Source organism: Ursus arctos, chromosome X, assembly GCF_023065955.2.
Source record: "Ursus arctos isolate Adak ecotype North America chromosome X, UrsArc2.0, whole genome shotgun sequence".
NCBI lineage: Eukaryota > Metazoa > Chordata > Mammalia > Carnivora > Ursidae > Ursus > Ursus arctos.
The window spans coordinates 102,105,085-102,120,314 of record NC_079873.1 but is presented as its reverse complement, the minus strand read 5'-3'; the positions used below and the strand labels follow the sequence as shown (position 1 = coordinate 102,120,314).

At 38.5% G+C, this 15,230-nt stretch overlaps 1 protein-coding gene across 7 annotated transcripts in view; it reads left to right on the top strand.

The window, feature by feature from the left end:
- The window catches only part of SMARCA1 (SWI/SNF related, matrix associated, actin dependent regulator of chromatin, subfamily a, member 1), a 1,457,411-nt gene that overhangs the window by 192,369 nt on the left and 1,249,812 nt on the right, over positions 1-15,230 (top strand). The window contains exon 26 of one of the 7 annotated variants that reach the window (XM_057314276.1): positions 738-13,846. The exons of the other annotated variants lie outside the window; for them this stretch is intronic. The gene's annotated coding sequence lies outside the window, so the exon portion shown is untranslated. Of the gene's footprint in view, positions 1-737; positions 13,847-15,230 lie in introns of those variants that run through there. 7 annotated transcript variants of the gene reach the window in all.

The following is a 15,230-nucleotide window of genomic DNA, read 5'->3' as shown; positions in this document are numbered from 1 at the left end:
AAAATTTCTTTTCCTTGAGGTCCTTTGCTCTCTTTTTCCTATCTGGACTGGTTAGTCCCTTAGCCTGCTGTACAGGTGTCATCCTGGGACTTTTCTGGTTTTAGTGCTGTGCCTTAGTATAGGCAAAGCTTTTAACATTTATTTTGTTGGAACTTTTATGAAAACTTTTAATCTGGATACTCATGTTTTTCAGGTCTGGGAAATTCTCTTATGGTATTTCTTTGAAAATTTTTCTTCAATTTCTCTCTTTTTTTTTAGGACCTAGCATTAATTAGTTGGATATTAGAACGGTTGGATTGATTCTGGAGGGCACTAATTTTTTTTTCTATTTTCTGACTCCCATTCACTTTTGTCTCTACTTTTAGGGAATTTTTTTTTTTGTGATTTTATTTCTCATTTTCTATTGAATTTTTGTTTTATTAAGTTATATGTATTGATTTTATGTAAAAATGAATTATAAAAATTTTTATTTAGGTTTAGTTTTTTAAGTTTTTAACGTTTTTCCTTATTTTTTTCATAACATTTTATGTCTATTTCATGGAAGTTGTACTTTCTCACATTTGCAGCCTTTTTCCTGTTCTCTGGATTATTTTCTTGTTTCTCTTTCTATTTATTTATTTATTTATTTATTTATTTATTTATTTATTTATTTAACTGAAGTATAGTCAACACACAATGTTATAATTAGTCTTAGGTATACAACATAGTAAAACCAGGACATTTCATGTGCTCTACAGCTGCGTGTGGCTTGTAGCAATCCTATTGGACAGTGCAGACAAAGAACATTTCCATCATTCACAGAAAATTCTATTCGAAATCATTGCTCTTGATATGGTAAGTTCTATGGATAACTCGCTGGTGAATGAGAGAGGATGCCTCGTACCTAGGGAGATTGAGGGAGCTATGTGTGTTTTCTTGGAGGAAGTGGCATTTGGGTCAAATGCCAGAGAGCTCTGTTCAAACATAATGAAGGGCTCTTTAGCCTAATAGTTTGTGTCAAAGCTCTGAGTCAAGAAGAGTAAGAGAGCAGGAGGATTAGAAGGAAGGCTGGACAGAGGGACAAAAGGAAGATTCTAAAAGTGCATGGCATTTGCTTGCTTCTCTAACAGTAGGAGCCAAATTATTCTTTCCTTCTTTCTAGAAGGGCTCACTTTGGTAAACCTTGCTTTCACGCCCCTATGCTTGGGATCTATTTTTTCATTTTATAGTAGCCTTGCTATTTGATGATAAAATCCTAATGCCAATGCTGCACATAAGAATGTTAATTATTTAATCATATGAAAGAGTGGGAGGGCAGCCCAGGGCAGGAGTGGTTCTGGGTAGCATGGGCTTTTTTTTATTCTGAAATATTTGGATTATTTAGATATTTCTAGATTTTTCTCTGGAGGTCTGGCATAGGGATATGACGGCCTTCTCCTTGGAAGAAACTGGAGGGAGAGGGGACTCTGATTTGAATGAGGCTGCTGATCGGGTTCCATTTTATTTATTTATTTATTTATTTATTTATTTATTTATTTTTTAATACTTTTTATTTTGTTATATTAGTCACCATACAGTACATCCCCAGTTTCTGATGCAATGTTCCATGATTCATTATTTGCGTATAACACCCAGTGCACCATGTAATACGTGCCCTCCTTAATACCCATCACCAGCCTATCCCAATTCTCCCCCTCCCCGAAGCCCTCAGTTTGTTTCACAGAGTCCACAGTCTGTCATGGTTCATTCCCCCTTCTGTTTACCCCCCCTTCATTCTTCCCTTCCTTCTCCTACTGATCTTCCTATTTCTTGTGTTCCATAAATGAGTGAAACCATATGATAATTGTCTTTCTCTGCTTGACTTATTTCACTTAGCATAATCTCCTCCAGTCCCATCCATGTTGCAGCAAATGTTGTGTAATTGTTCTTTCTGATGGCTGAGTAATATTCCATTGTATTTATGGACCACATCTTGTTATTCCAGTCATCTGTTGAAGGGCATCTCGGCTCCCTCCACGATTTAGCTATTGTGGACAATGCTGCTGTGAACATTGGGGTGCATATGGCCCTTCTCTTCACTACGTCTGTATCTTTTGGGTAAATATCCAGTAGTGCAATTTCTGGATCATAGGGTAGCTCAATTTTTAACGTTTTAAGGGACCTCCACACTGTTTTCCACAGTGGCTGTACCAACTTGCATTCCCACCAACAGTGTAAGAGGGATCCCCTTTCTCCACATCCTCTCCAACTTTTGTTGTTTTCTGCCTTGTCAATTTTTGCCTTTCTAATTGGCATAAGGTGGTATCTCAAGGTGGTTTTGATTTGAATTTCCCTGATGGCTAATGATTTTAAACATTTTTTTTCGTATCTGTTAGCCATTTGTATGTCTTCACTGGAAAAGTATCTGTTCATATTTTCTGCCCATTTTTTGATTTCATTATTTGTTTCACGTGTATTGAGTTTGAGAAGTTCTTTGTAAATCTTGGATACTAGTCTTTTATCTGTAGTGTCATTTGCAAATATCTTCTCCCACTCCATGGGCTGCCTCTTAGTTTTTTTGACTGTTTCCTTGGCTGTGCAGCTTTTTGTCTTGAAGAATTCCCACAAGTTCATTTTTCTTTTGTTTCTCTTGCCTTTGAAGAGGTGCCATGAAAAAAGTTGCTGTGGCCTTTGACAAAGAGGTTGCAGCCTATGTTCCCCTCTATGATTTTGATGGATTCCTATCTCACATTGAGGTCGTTCAACCATTTGGAGTTTATCTTTGTGTATGGTGTGAGAGAGTGGTCAAGTTTCATTCTTTTGCATGTAGCTGTCCAATTTTCCCAGCACCATTTATTGAAGAGATTGTCCTTTTTCCACTGGATGTTTTTTTCCTGTTTTGTCAAAGATTAGTTGCCCAAAGAGCCGAGGGTCCATTTCTGGGTTCTCCATTCTGTTCTATTGGTCTATGTGTCTGTTTTTGTGCCAGTACCATGCTGTCTTGGTGATCACAGCTTTGTAGTATAGCTTGAAATCAGGCAATGTGATGCCCCAGCTTTGTTTTTCCTTTTCAACAATTCCTTGGCAATTCAGGGCCTTTTCTGGTTCTACACAAATTTAAGGGCTGTTTATTCCAGTTCTTTGAAAAATGTCATTGGTATTTTGATTGGGATGGCATTGAAAGTGTACATTGCTCTGGGTGGCATAGACATTTTAACAATTTTTATTCTTCCGATCCATGAGCATGGAAGGTTTTTCCATCTTTTTGTGTCTTCTTCAATGTCTTTCAAGAGTGATTTGTAGTTTCTAGAATATAGACCCTTTACGTCTCTGGTTAAGTTAATTCCGAGATAATGTATAATTATTGGTGCTATTGTAAATGGATTAGGTTCCCTAATTTCTCTTTCTTCAGTCTCATTATTTGTGTATAGAAATGCAACTGATTTCTGAGCATTGATTTTGTATCCCGCCACATTCCTGAATTGTTCTATAAATTCTAGTAGTTTAAGGGTGGAGTCTTTTGGATTTTCTGTATAGAGTATCATGTCATCTGTGAAGAGAGACAGTTTGACTTCTTCTTTGCTGATTTGGATACCTTTTATCCCTTTTTGTTGTCTGATTGCTGTTGCAAGGACTTCTAGTACTATGTTGAATAATAATGGCGAGAGTGGGCATCCTTGTCGTGTTCCTGATCTTAAGGGAAAGGCTTTCAGCTTTTCCCCATTGAGAATGATATTCACTGTAGGCTTTTCATAGATGGCTTTTATGAAATTGAGGAATGTACCCTCTATCCCTACACTCTGAAGGGTTTTAATCAGGAAAGGATGCTGTATTTTGTCAAATGCTTTTTCTGCATCAGTTGAGAGGATCATATGGTTCTTGACTCTTTTCTTGTTGGTATGATCTATCACAGTGATCTATTTGTGAATGTTGAACCACCGTTGCATCCCAGGGATGAATCCCACATGGTCTTGATGGATAATCCTTTTAATGTACTTTTGGATCCTATTAGCTAGGATCTTGTTGAGAATTTTGGCGTCCGTATTCATCAGGGATATCGGTCTGTAATTCTCCTTTTTGATGGGGTCTTTGCCTGGTTTGGGGGTCAGGTAATATTGGCCTCATAGAATGAGTTTGGTAGTTTTCCTTCTGTTTCTATTTTTTGAAACAGCTTCAGGAGAATAGGTATTATTTCTTCTTTGAATGTTTCATAGAATTCCCCAGAGAATCCGTCAGGCCCTGGATTCTTGTTTTTGGGGAGGTTTTTGATCACTGCTTCACTCTCTTCATAATTCATTGGTCTGTTTAAATAATCAGTTTCTTACTGTTTCAGTCTTGGTAGTTTATAGGTTTCCAGGAAGGCATCCATTTCTTCCAGGTTGTTTAATTTACTGGCATAAAGCTGTTGATAAAAGTTTCTAAATATCCTTCCTATTTCATTGGTGTTGGTTGTGACTTCTCCCCTTTCATTCATAATTTTATTAATTTATGTCTTTTCTCTATTCTTTTGAATAAGTCTGTCCAGTGGCTTATCGATCTTATTTATTCTTTCAAAGAGCCAGCTTCTAGTTCTGTTGATCTGCTCTACTGTGCTCCTGGTTTCTAATTCATTGATCTCTGCTCTAATCTTGATCACCTGCCTTCTCGTGCATGGGTTATGCCTGTTCTTCTGTTCTAGCTCCAGCTTCTTGAGGTGAGAATATAAAAACTGCATTTTAGATTTTTCTATTATTTTGAGTTGGGCTTGGATGGCTATGTATTTCCCCCTTAGGACTGCCTTTTCAGTGTCCCATAGGTTTTGGACTGATGTGTTTTCATTTTCATTAGTGTCCAAAAATTGTTTAAACTGATTTTTAATTTCCTGGTTTACCCAATCATTCTTGAGCAGGATGGTTTTTAGTTTCCAAGTTTTTGAGTTTCTTCCAAATTTTTCCTTGTGAGTGAGTTCCAGTTTCAAAGCATTGTGGTCTGAGAATATGCAGGGAATCATCTGTCTTTTGGTACCGGTTGAGTCCTGATTTGTGACCCAGTATATGGTCTATTCTGGAGAAAGTTCCATGTGCATTCGAAAAGAATGAGTATTCTGTTGTTCTGGGGTGTAGTGTTCTATATATATCTATGAGGTCCATCTGTTCCAGTATGTCATTCATGCTCTTGTTTCTTTGTTGATTTTCTGCTTAGGTGATCTGTCTATTGCTGAGAGTGGAGTGTTGAGGTCCCCTACTATTCACGTATTTTTATCTATGTGTCTCTTTATTCTGGTTAAGAGTTGGCTTATGTATTTATCTGCTCCCCTGTTGGGGGCATAGATATTTATAATTGTCGTATCCACCTGTTGGATACATCCTTTAAGAGTAATAGAGTGCCCTTCTGTATCTCTAACAACAGTCTTTAGTTTACAATCTAATCTGTCTGCTATGAAAATTGCCACCCCAGCTTTATTTTGAGGTCCATTGGCATGAAAAATGGGTTTCCATCCCGTCACTTTCAGTCTGGATGTATCTTTAGGTTCAAAATGAGTCTCTTGTAGACAGCAAATGGATGGATCATTTCTTTTTATCCAATCTGCCACCCTGTGGCCTTTTATGGGAGCATTTAGGCCATTCACATCGAGAGTGATTATTGAGAGATATGATTTTAATGATGTCATGTTTCCTGTGAAGTCTTTGTTTCTATAGATTGTGACTTTCTGTTCTGTATCACTTTTGGGGCCTTTTTACTTTTATAGAACCCCTCTTAATATCTCCTGTAGGGCTAGTTTGGTGGTTATGAATTCCTTCAGTTTCTGCCTATCCTGGAAGGTCGTTATCTCTCCATCCATTCTGAATGACAGCCTTGCTGATACAGGATCCTTGGCTGCATGTTCTTCTCAGATATAGCTTTGAAAATACGCTGCCAACCCTTCCTAGCCTGCCAGGTCTCTGTAGACAGGTCTGACGATATTCTGATATTTTTCCTTCTGTATGTAAGGATTTTCTTCCCCCTGGCTGCTTTCAGTACTGTATCCTTGGATCTAATATTTGCGAATGCACTATGACCTGATGTGCTGTAGGTCTGTTGTCATTGACCTTGGGAGGGGTCCTCTCTGCCTCGTGGACATGAATGCTTGTTTCCTTTGCCAGATTAGGGCAATTCTGAGCTACCATTTGTTCAAATATCTCTTCTTGACCTCTCTCTTTCTCCATCCCCGTGGGGATGCCGATGATTCTGACATTGGAATGTTTCATTGAGTCAGTAATCTCCCATAATCTACATTCTTGAGATTGGATTTTTTTGAGCCAAGTTTCTGTTTTAACTTTCTCTTCTACCATCCCATCCTCCAATTCACTAATTCATTCTTCTGCCTCATTTACCCTGGCTGTCAGAGTGTCTAGTTTAGACTGTATTTGATTCATAGCATTTTTAATTTCTGCCAGATTCACTCTCATTTCAGCCCTTAGAGATTTTATATTCTCATTAATATTTTTGTTAATATTTTTTTTAATCCTGCACATCATCTTGACCATTGTTACTCTGAACTCCATTTCTGACAATTTGGTTATATCCATATCCATCAGTTCTGTGACAGAGGCCACAGACTCATTATCTTTTCTTTGGTGGGTGGTATTTCTCCTCTTCATCATTCTGATGAGGAGAGTTTGCGGGGATGCCCAGAGCCCATGTTATTGACCAGGACACAGGCAGTGTGCACTTGTTTTATAGGACCTTAGGGATGTGGGCTTCTTGATTTTTCAGCCTGCCTTCTGGGGGAGGAGCCTGCTGCGCTGATACTCAGGCAACCCTGTTTGGGTAGAGTTGCCCTGTCCCCTCCAAGGGGGGATGGGGGTGGGCACTGTGAGCTAATATTTCCGGGCTTTTGATCTCTGGCGCCTTTCCCTGGCGGTTTTCTGTGCCTCTTCTGAGAGTCAGAGCAGCAGTGGCTGTATCCTAGCCTCTGTCTCAGAACAGAGAAATCGCAGTCTGCTCTCCATTGAGCTCTCTTGGCCACTTTAACTCTGTTTCTGTCAGTGCTGCTAAAAACCCTGCAGTGTCCTGGGTTGTGCGCCCCACAGCCAATGTCCCAGCCCTCACTTCCAGGGCTGGCCCGTCTCTGTCCTTTGTGCTTCTAACACCGCCAGCCCCCCCCCCCCCATTCCCGGGCATACTCCCGAGCTCCCTGTTTCAGTGTGGTTCGTGTGCGCTCCAGAGTACTGGTTTTCAGTCTGGTCGTGCACGCGCTCCCAAGCTCTCAATTTCAGTCTTGTTCGAGTAAGTGCTCCAGAGCTCCGGTTTTCAGTCTGGTCGTATGGCATTTCCAGGCTCACGGTCTCAGTCTTTTCTCTCGCAGGTGCCAGTCCACATGTCTGGCCAGCTCCCCAGTGCAGGTGGGTACTGCTTCCCAGCGTCTGAGCACGTCAGCTTCCTCCCCCTTCCATTTATCTTCTGATATCTGTGTGCGGATTCACGGCTCCCCGTTTCATATCTCAATACTCAGCCCTGAATATGTTCATTTGTAGAGATCCAGATGTATCTTCCTGCATCTCAGGCTGATTCCGTCAGTTTTCAGGATGGTCTGGTAGATATCCACCTCGACTCAGGGGACCAGCTGAGAAAGGGATCTCCTACTCCTCTGCCATCTTTTCTCCTCCTTGCATAAAGTGTTCGCTTTTCTGTTCATGGAGTTTCTGCTACTCTTTTCTTCATTCTCCAGTTGTGTTCATAGGTATTCAGAGTGGTTTTGTAGCTCTCTAGCTGAATTCCTGGGACCAGAGGAACTTTAGGTCTCCTCCTCCTCTGCCATCTTGGAACTGGACTCTCTTTATTTTTGCTTTTCTCATATGTTGAGTGCTTTCCTCAGTGATATGTTGATTGGTTACCTTCTCATATGTAGGTTTGATGCATAAAAGCTGAATGGGGGCTTTGCATATATGGGCAGAGTTTACAGTCTGGAGAAGTTTACTACTTACTGTTCAGACAGTTCACTGGGGACCAAAACTGTCACTACGTAGAGGTCTTTTCTTTTAAGCCATGTTTTCCAGAGATCACTCTTTCAATTACTTGCCTGAGGTTATTAATTTGGTTTTGAGACTTTCCGACCATAGTATAGAGGAAGGGGTATGCATGGGTGTCTGACCATTTCATGTACAACATTTCAACTTACATTCAACTTTGTATTCACTATCACCCATCATCTTTCTTGCTGTCCCTGACTCCTAAGATTTTTTAGTTCAACTTCACCAGTTAATAAATCTCCATTGGCTTCTGGCTTATAGAATAGGTTCTGGCTGAGGATGTTCTGTGAGTATGAGGAGTAGTGTGTGTGTGTGTGTGTGTGTGTGTGTGTGTGTGTGTGTGTGTGTAGGGGGCAAACTTTGATTATTCTCTTTATACATTTTCAATCTATCCTTCTTTTTACCCCAGATCTCCATTCCTACACACTGCTAGAAATGATACCTCCTAAGATTTGAACCTCTCCTGAATTCTCTGAATCTTTTAATTAGAATCCCCTCTATGCATGTTTTAGTTCATGAGCTTCTCTACTTTGCCAAATCAGTGACTACTCTTTCAACTACTTTCTGTCTTCTAAAATAGTTCTTCAAATCTTTTATCAGCCAATGTTTCCTCTCTTGTTTTCATTGTCCTTGTTGGTCCTTCATTCTGATGAAGAAATAACTATGCTTAAAAAATATATTCCCATTTTTAATTTTACCATATCCCCAGAACAGCACATTTCAGACTTTAATGTGCATAATGATCACCAGCAGATCTTGTTAAAGTAAATATTCTGATTCAGTTGTTCTGGGTGGGGCCTGAGATTCTCCATTTCCAGCAAGCTCCAAGGTGAAGCTCCCATTTATACAGTTACTAATGATAGTCTAAAGCATCTTATCTGCCTCTATTCTTTGATTTTTCTTTCTGTCATGTTTAGGAGGCAGATTAAAGTTGTCTGGCTACTGTTGGATGTGCATGTGAGAAACTGAATTGGAAAGACCATAAAAAAACAGCCTCTTCCTCTTAAGGAGGGCGCATATTGCATGGAACACTGGGTGTTATACACAAATAATGAATAATGGAACACTACATCAAAAACTAAGGATGTAGTGTATGGTGACTAACATAACATAATACAAAATTATTATTAAAAAAACAGCCTCTTAACCAAAGGTACTTTTTTCCCCCTTTCAATCAAAGGTACTTCTATTAGGAACCTTTATCTATAGTTTCCAACACCCTGAAATGTTCCCACATGGACCATTATCCACATTTTTACTTTCAAATACACTAGACACCTATGGAAGGAATTTTTCTACCTTACTGAGATATAATGTACATATTACATTGTGTATGCTTAGGAATACAATGTGATAAATATATATATACAAATATATATGTATATATATATAATAAAATGATTACCACAATAAGGCTAGTTAGCACATCTATCACCTCATATAGTTACCATTTTTAAATATATGGTGAGAACATTTAAGATCTACTCTCTTAGCAACCTTCAAGTATACAATACAGTATTGTTAACTATAGTCACTATGCTATACATTACATCCCCAGAACTTACTCATCTTCTAACTGGGAGTTTATATTTTTTGACTACCATCATGCGTCACCTCCTCTCCAGCCCCTGGCAATCACCTGTTTCTGAGTTCTTCTTCTCCTTCTCCTCCTCCTCCTCCTCCTTCTTGTTCTTCTTCTTTTTAAGATTCCACATCTAAATGAGATCATATAGTATATGTCTTTCTCTGTCTGACTTATTTTGCTTACTGTGATGCCCTCAAGGTCCATAAATGTTATTACAAATGGCAGGATTTCTTTTTTATGGATAATAATACTACATTGCATATATATGTCACATATTCTTAATCCATTCATCCATTGATGGACGCTTAGTTTATTTCTGTGTTTTGGTTACTGTAAATACTTATACAATAGACATGGGGGTGCAGATAAGTCTTTGAGATAGTGATCTGATTTTCTTTAGTTATATATACAGAAGTAGAATTGCTTGATCATAGGGTAGTTCTTTTTTTTTTTTAATTTTTTAAAGAACCTCCATAGTGTTTTCCATAGTGGCTGTACCAATTTACATTCCCACCAACAGTGCATGAGAGTTTCCTTTTCTCCACATCCTTGTCAGCATTTGTTACCTCTTTTTGATTATAGCCACTCTAACATGTATGAGATGTTATTTTTTAGTTTTTATTTGCATTTCCTTGATGGATTAGTGATGTTGGGTACCTTTTCTTGTACCTGTTGGTTATTTGTATATTTTCCCTGGAAAAATGTCTATCCAGGTCCTTTGTCCATTTTTAAAAATGAATTATTTGTTTTTGTTTTATTTTGTTTGCTATTTAGCTGTAGAAATTCCTTATGTATTTTAGATATTAATGTCTTATCATATATATGGTTTGCAAATATTTTGTTCCATTCCATAGGTTTCCTTTTTTATTATGTTGCCTGTTTCTTTTGCTTTGCAGAAGCTCCTGAGTTTGATGTACTCCCACTTGACTTTTTGTTTTGTTGCTTATGCTTTTGGTGTCATATCCCCCCCAAAAAATCTTTGCCAAGATTTATGCCAAGAAGCTTTCCCCCTGTTTTCTTTTAGGAGTTTTATGGTTTCAGGTCTTATGTTTAAGTCTTTAATCCATTTCAAGTTAATTTTTGTGAGTGGTGTATGATAGGGGTCTAATTTAATTCTCGTGCAGGTAAATATCCAGTTTTCTCAATGCCGTTTGTTGAACAGAATATCTTTTCTCCATTGAGTATTTTTGTCTCCCTTGTCAAATATTAGTTGGCCCTATCTATATGGATTTATTTCTGGGCTCTCAATTTTGTTCCATTTGGTCTACATGTTTGCTTTTATGCTAGTACCATAATGTTTTGATTACTGTAGCTTAGTAATATCGTTTGAAATCAGGAATTGTGATGCCTCCAGCTTTCTTTTTCTCGCTCAGGATTGCTTTGGCTATTTTTGTTTATTTCCATACAATTTTATTTTGTTTATTTCCATAAAATTTTGAGATTATGTTTTTTTCTGTGAAAAATGTCATTGTGATTTTGATAGGGATTGCATTGAATCTATAGATGGCTTTGGGTAGTATGGACATTTTAACATTAGTTCTTCTGATCCATGAACACAGGATATATTACCATTAATTTGTGTCTTCTTCAATTTCTTTCATCAAAGTCTTGTAGTTTTCAGTGAGATCTTTTTCCTTTTGGTTCAATTTATTCCTAAGTGCTTTATTGTTTTTGATGCTATTGTAAATCAGATTATTTTCTTTTTTAAAAAGATTTTATTTTTAAATAATCTCTACACCCAACATGGGACTTGAACTCACAACCCTGAGATCAAGAGTCTCATGCTCATCTGACTTAACCAGAGATGTAAAGGGTCTATATTCTAGAAACTACAAATCACTCTTGAAAGACATTGAGGAAGACACAAAAAGATGGAAAAACATTCCATGCTCACGGATCAGAAGAATTAACATAGTTAAAATCTCCAGCTACCCAGAGCAATCTACACTTTCAATGCTATCCCAATCAAAATCTGCGATGACATTTTTCAAAGAACTGGAACAAATAGTCCTTAAATTTGTATGGAACCAGAAAAGGCCCTGAATCTCCGAGGAACTGTTGAAAAGGAAAAACAAAGCTGGGGGCATCACAATGCCGGATTTTGAGCTGTACTACAAAGCTGTGATCACCAACACAGCATGGTACTGGCACAAAAACAGACACATAGACCAATGGAACAGAATAGAGAACCCAGAAATGGACCCTCGGCTCTTTGGGCAACTAATATTTGATAAAGCAGGAAAAAACATCTGGTGGAAAAAAGACAGTCTCTTCAATAAATGGTGCTGGGAAAATTGGACAGCTACATGCAAGAGAATGAACCTTGACCACTATCTCACACCATACACAAAAATAAACTCCAAATGGATGAAAGACCTCGATGTGAGACAGGAATCCATCAAAATCCTAGAGGAGAACCTAGGCAGCAACCTATATGAGATCGGCCAAAGCAACCTTTTTCATGACACATCCCCAAAGGCAAGAGAAACAAAAGAAAAAATGAACTTGTGGGACTTCATCAAGATAAAAAGCTTCTACACAGCCACGGAAACAGTCAAAAAAACTAAGAGGCAGCCCACGGAATGGGAGAATATATTTGCAAATGACACTACAGATAAAAGACTGGTATCCAAGATCTACACAGAACTTCTCAAACTCAATACATGAGAAACAAATAAACAAATCAAAAAATGGGCAGAAGGGGGCGCCTGGGTGGCACAGCAGTTAAGCGTCTGCCTTCGGCTCAGGGCGTGATCCTGGCGTTATGGGATTGAGCCCCACATCAGGCTCCTCTGCTATGAGCCTGCTTCTTCCTCTCCCACTCCTCCTGCTTGTGTTCCCTCTCTCTCTGGCTGTCTATATCTGTCAAATAAATAAATAAAATCTTTAAAAAAAATGGGCAGAAGATATGAACAGACACTTTTCCAATGAAGACATACAAATGGCTAACAGACACATGAAAAAATGTTCAAAATCATTAGCCATCAGGGAAATTCAAATCAAAACCACACTGAGATACCACCTTACGTCAGTTAGAATGGCAAAAATAGAGAAGGCAAGAAACAATTGTTGGAGAGGATGTGGAGAAAGGGGATCCCTCCTACATTGTTGGTGGGAATGCAAGTTGGTACAGCCACTCTGGAAAACAGTGTGGAGGTCCCTTAAAAAGGTATAAATTGAGCTACCCTATGACCCAGCCATTGCACTACTGGGTATTTACCCCAAAGATACAGACGTAGTGAAGAGAAGGGCCATATGCACCCCAATGTTCATAGCAGCATTGTCCACAATAGCCAAAGCGTGGAAGGAACCGAGATGCCCTTCAACAGATGACTGGATTAAGAAGTTGTGGTCCATATATACGATGGAATATTACTCAGCTATCAGAAAGAACGAATTCTCAACATCTGCTGCAACATGGACGGCACTGGAGGAGATAATGCTAAGTGAAATAAGTCAAGCAGAGAAAGACAGTTATCATATGATTTCTCTCATCTATGGAACATAAGAACTAGGAAGATCGGTAGGAGAAGAAAGGGAAGAATGGAGGTGGGGTAAACAGAAGGGGGAATGAACCATGAAAGACTATAGACTCTGAGAAACAAACTGAGGGCCTCAGAGGGGAGGGGAGTGGAGGAATGGGATAGACTGGTGATGGGTAGTAAGGAGAGCACGTATTGCATGGTGCACTGGGTGTTATACACAACTAATGAATCATCGAAGTTTACATCGGAAACCGGGGATGTACTGTATGGTGACTAACATAATATAATAAAAAAACATTAAAAAATAAAAAGTCTATTGAAATGAAAAGATGCTCAACATCACTCATCATCAGGGAGATGCAAATCAAAGCTACAATGAGATATCATCTCTTGTCAGAATGGCTAAAATCAACAATATAAGAAACAACAAGTTTTGGTGAGGATGTGGAGAAAAAGGAACCCTCTTGCACTGTTGGTGGGAATGCAAATTGGTGGAGGCACTGTGGAAAACAGTGTGGAGTTCCCTCAAAAAGTTAAAAATAGAAGTACCCTCCAATCCAATAATCACACTACTGGATATTTACCCCCAAAATGCAAAAACACTAATTTAAAGGAATACATGCACCCCTATATTTATAGCAGCATTATTTACAATAGCCAAGATATGGAAGGAGACCAAATGTCCATTGATAGATGAATGGATAAAGAAGATGTGCTATATATAAACAATGGGATATTATTCGGCTATTAAAAAGAATGTAATCTTGCCATTTACAATGACATGGATGGAGCTAGAGAGTATAATGCTAAGCAAAATAAGCCAGCCAGAGAAAGACAAATACCATATGATTTCACTCATATGTGGAATTTAAGAGACAAAACAAAACAAAAAACAAGCAAAGGGAAAAAAATAGAGAGAGACAAACCAAGAAACAGACTCTTAGCTATAGGGAACAAACTGATGGTTACCAGAGGGGAGGTGGGTGGGGGTGGGGTGGGTAAAGTAGGCAATGAGGATTAAGGAGGGGGTTGGGTAAAACAGGTGATGGGGAATAAAGAGTGCACTTGTTGTGCTAAGTACTGGGTGATGTATGGAATTGTTGAATCAGTATGTTGTACACCTGGAACTAATATAACACTGCATGTTAACTACTGAAATAAAAAAAAAAGTCCATTTAAGAGATAAAAAAATTAAAGGAGGAAGTAAAGTAAAGAACTCTACAAATCTCACCACTAAGAGATATTACTATTAAAATTTTGGGGACCATTTTCCCTGATACCCCTATACTTATCGGGCACTTCTTATATGCCAGGAATCCCTCTAAGAACTTTATGTATATAATCTCATCAAATTCTTACAATAGCCCTCTGTGGCCCATACCATTATTATACTCATTTTACAAAGAAGAAACCAAAGCTTAGAGAAATAACTTGCCTAAGGCCATGTAAGTAGTAAATTTCAAACTAAAATGCAAGCTGAGGTACGTCCGATGCCTAAATTCAAGTATTTTTTTTCTTCATTATATTTATTCTTCTAACACGTCCACCTTGATCACACCCACCTTGTCTTCATCCAGGTGTACAACATAGTGATTCAACAAGTCTATATGGTATGCTATGCTCACCACAAGTATAACTACCATTTGTCACCATGTAACACTATTACAATACCATTGACTATATTCCCTATGCTCTGCCTTTCGTCCCTGTGGTTTATTCATCCCAAACTGGAGACCTGTACCTCCTACTCCCCTTCACCCATTTTGCCCATCCCCTACTCCCCTCCCTTCTAGCAACCATCAGTTTATTCTCTGTATTTATGAGTCTGTTTCTGCTCTTTTTGTTTGTGTTGTTTTTTAGATTATACATATAACTGAAATCATACACCTGTCTGATTTATTTCATTTAGTTTAATACCCTCTATGTCCATCCCTGTTGTCACAAATGGCAGAAATCTCATCCTTTTTTTATGGCTGGGTATATTCCATTGTATAACATACCATATCTTCTTTATCCATTCAACTACTGATGGACATTGGGTTTCTTCCGTATCTTGGCTACTGTAAATAATGATGCAGTAAACACAGGGGTGCATATGTCTCTTTGAAGTAGTGTTCTTGTTTTCTTTGAGTAAACCCAACAGTGGAATTATTGGATCATGTGGTATTTCTATTTTTAATTTTTTGAAGAACTTCCATACTCTTTTCCACA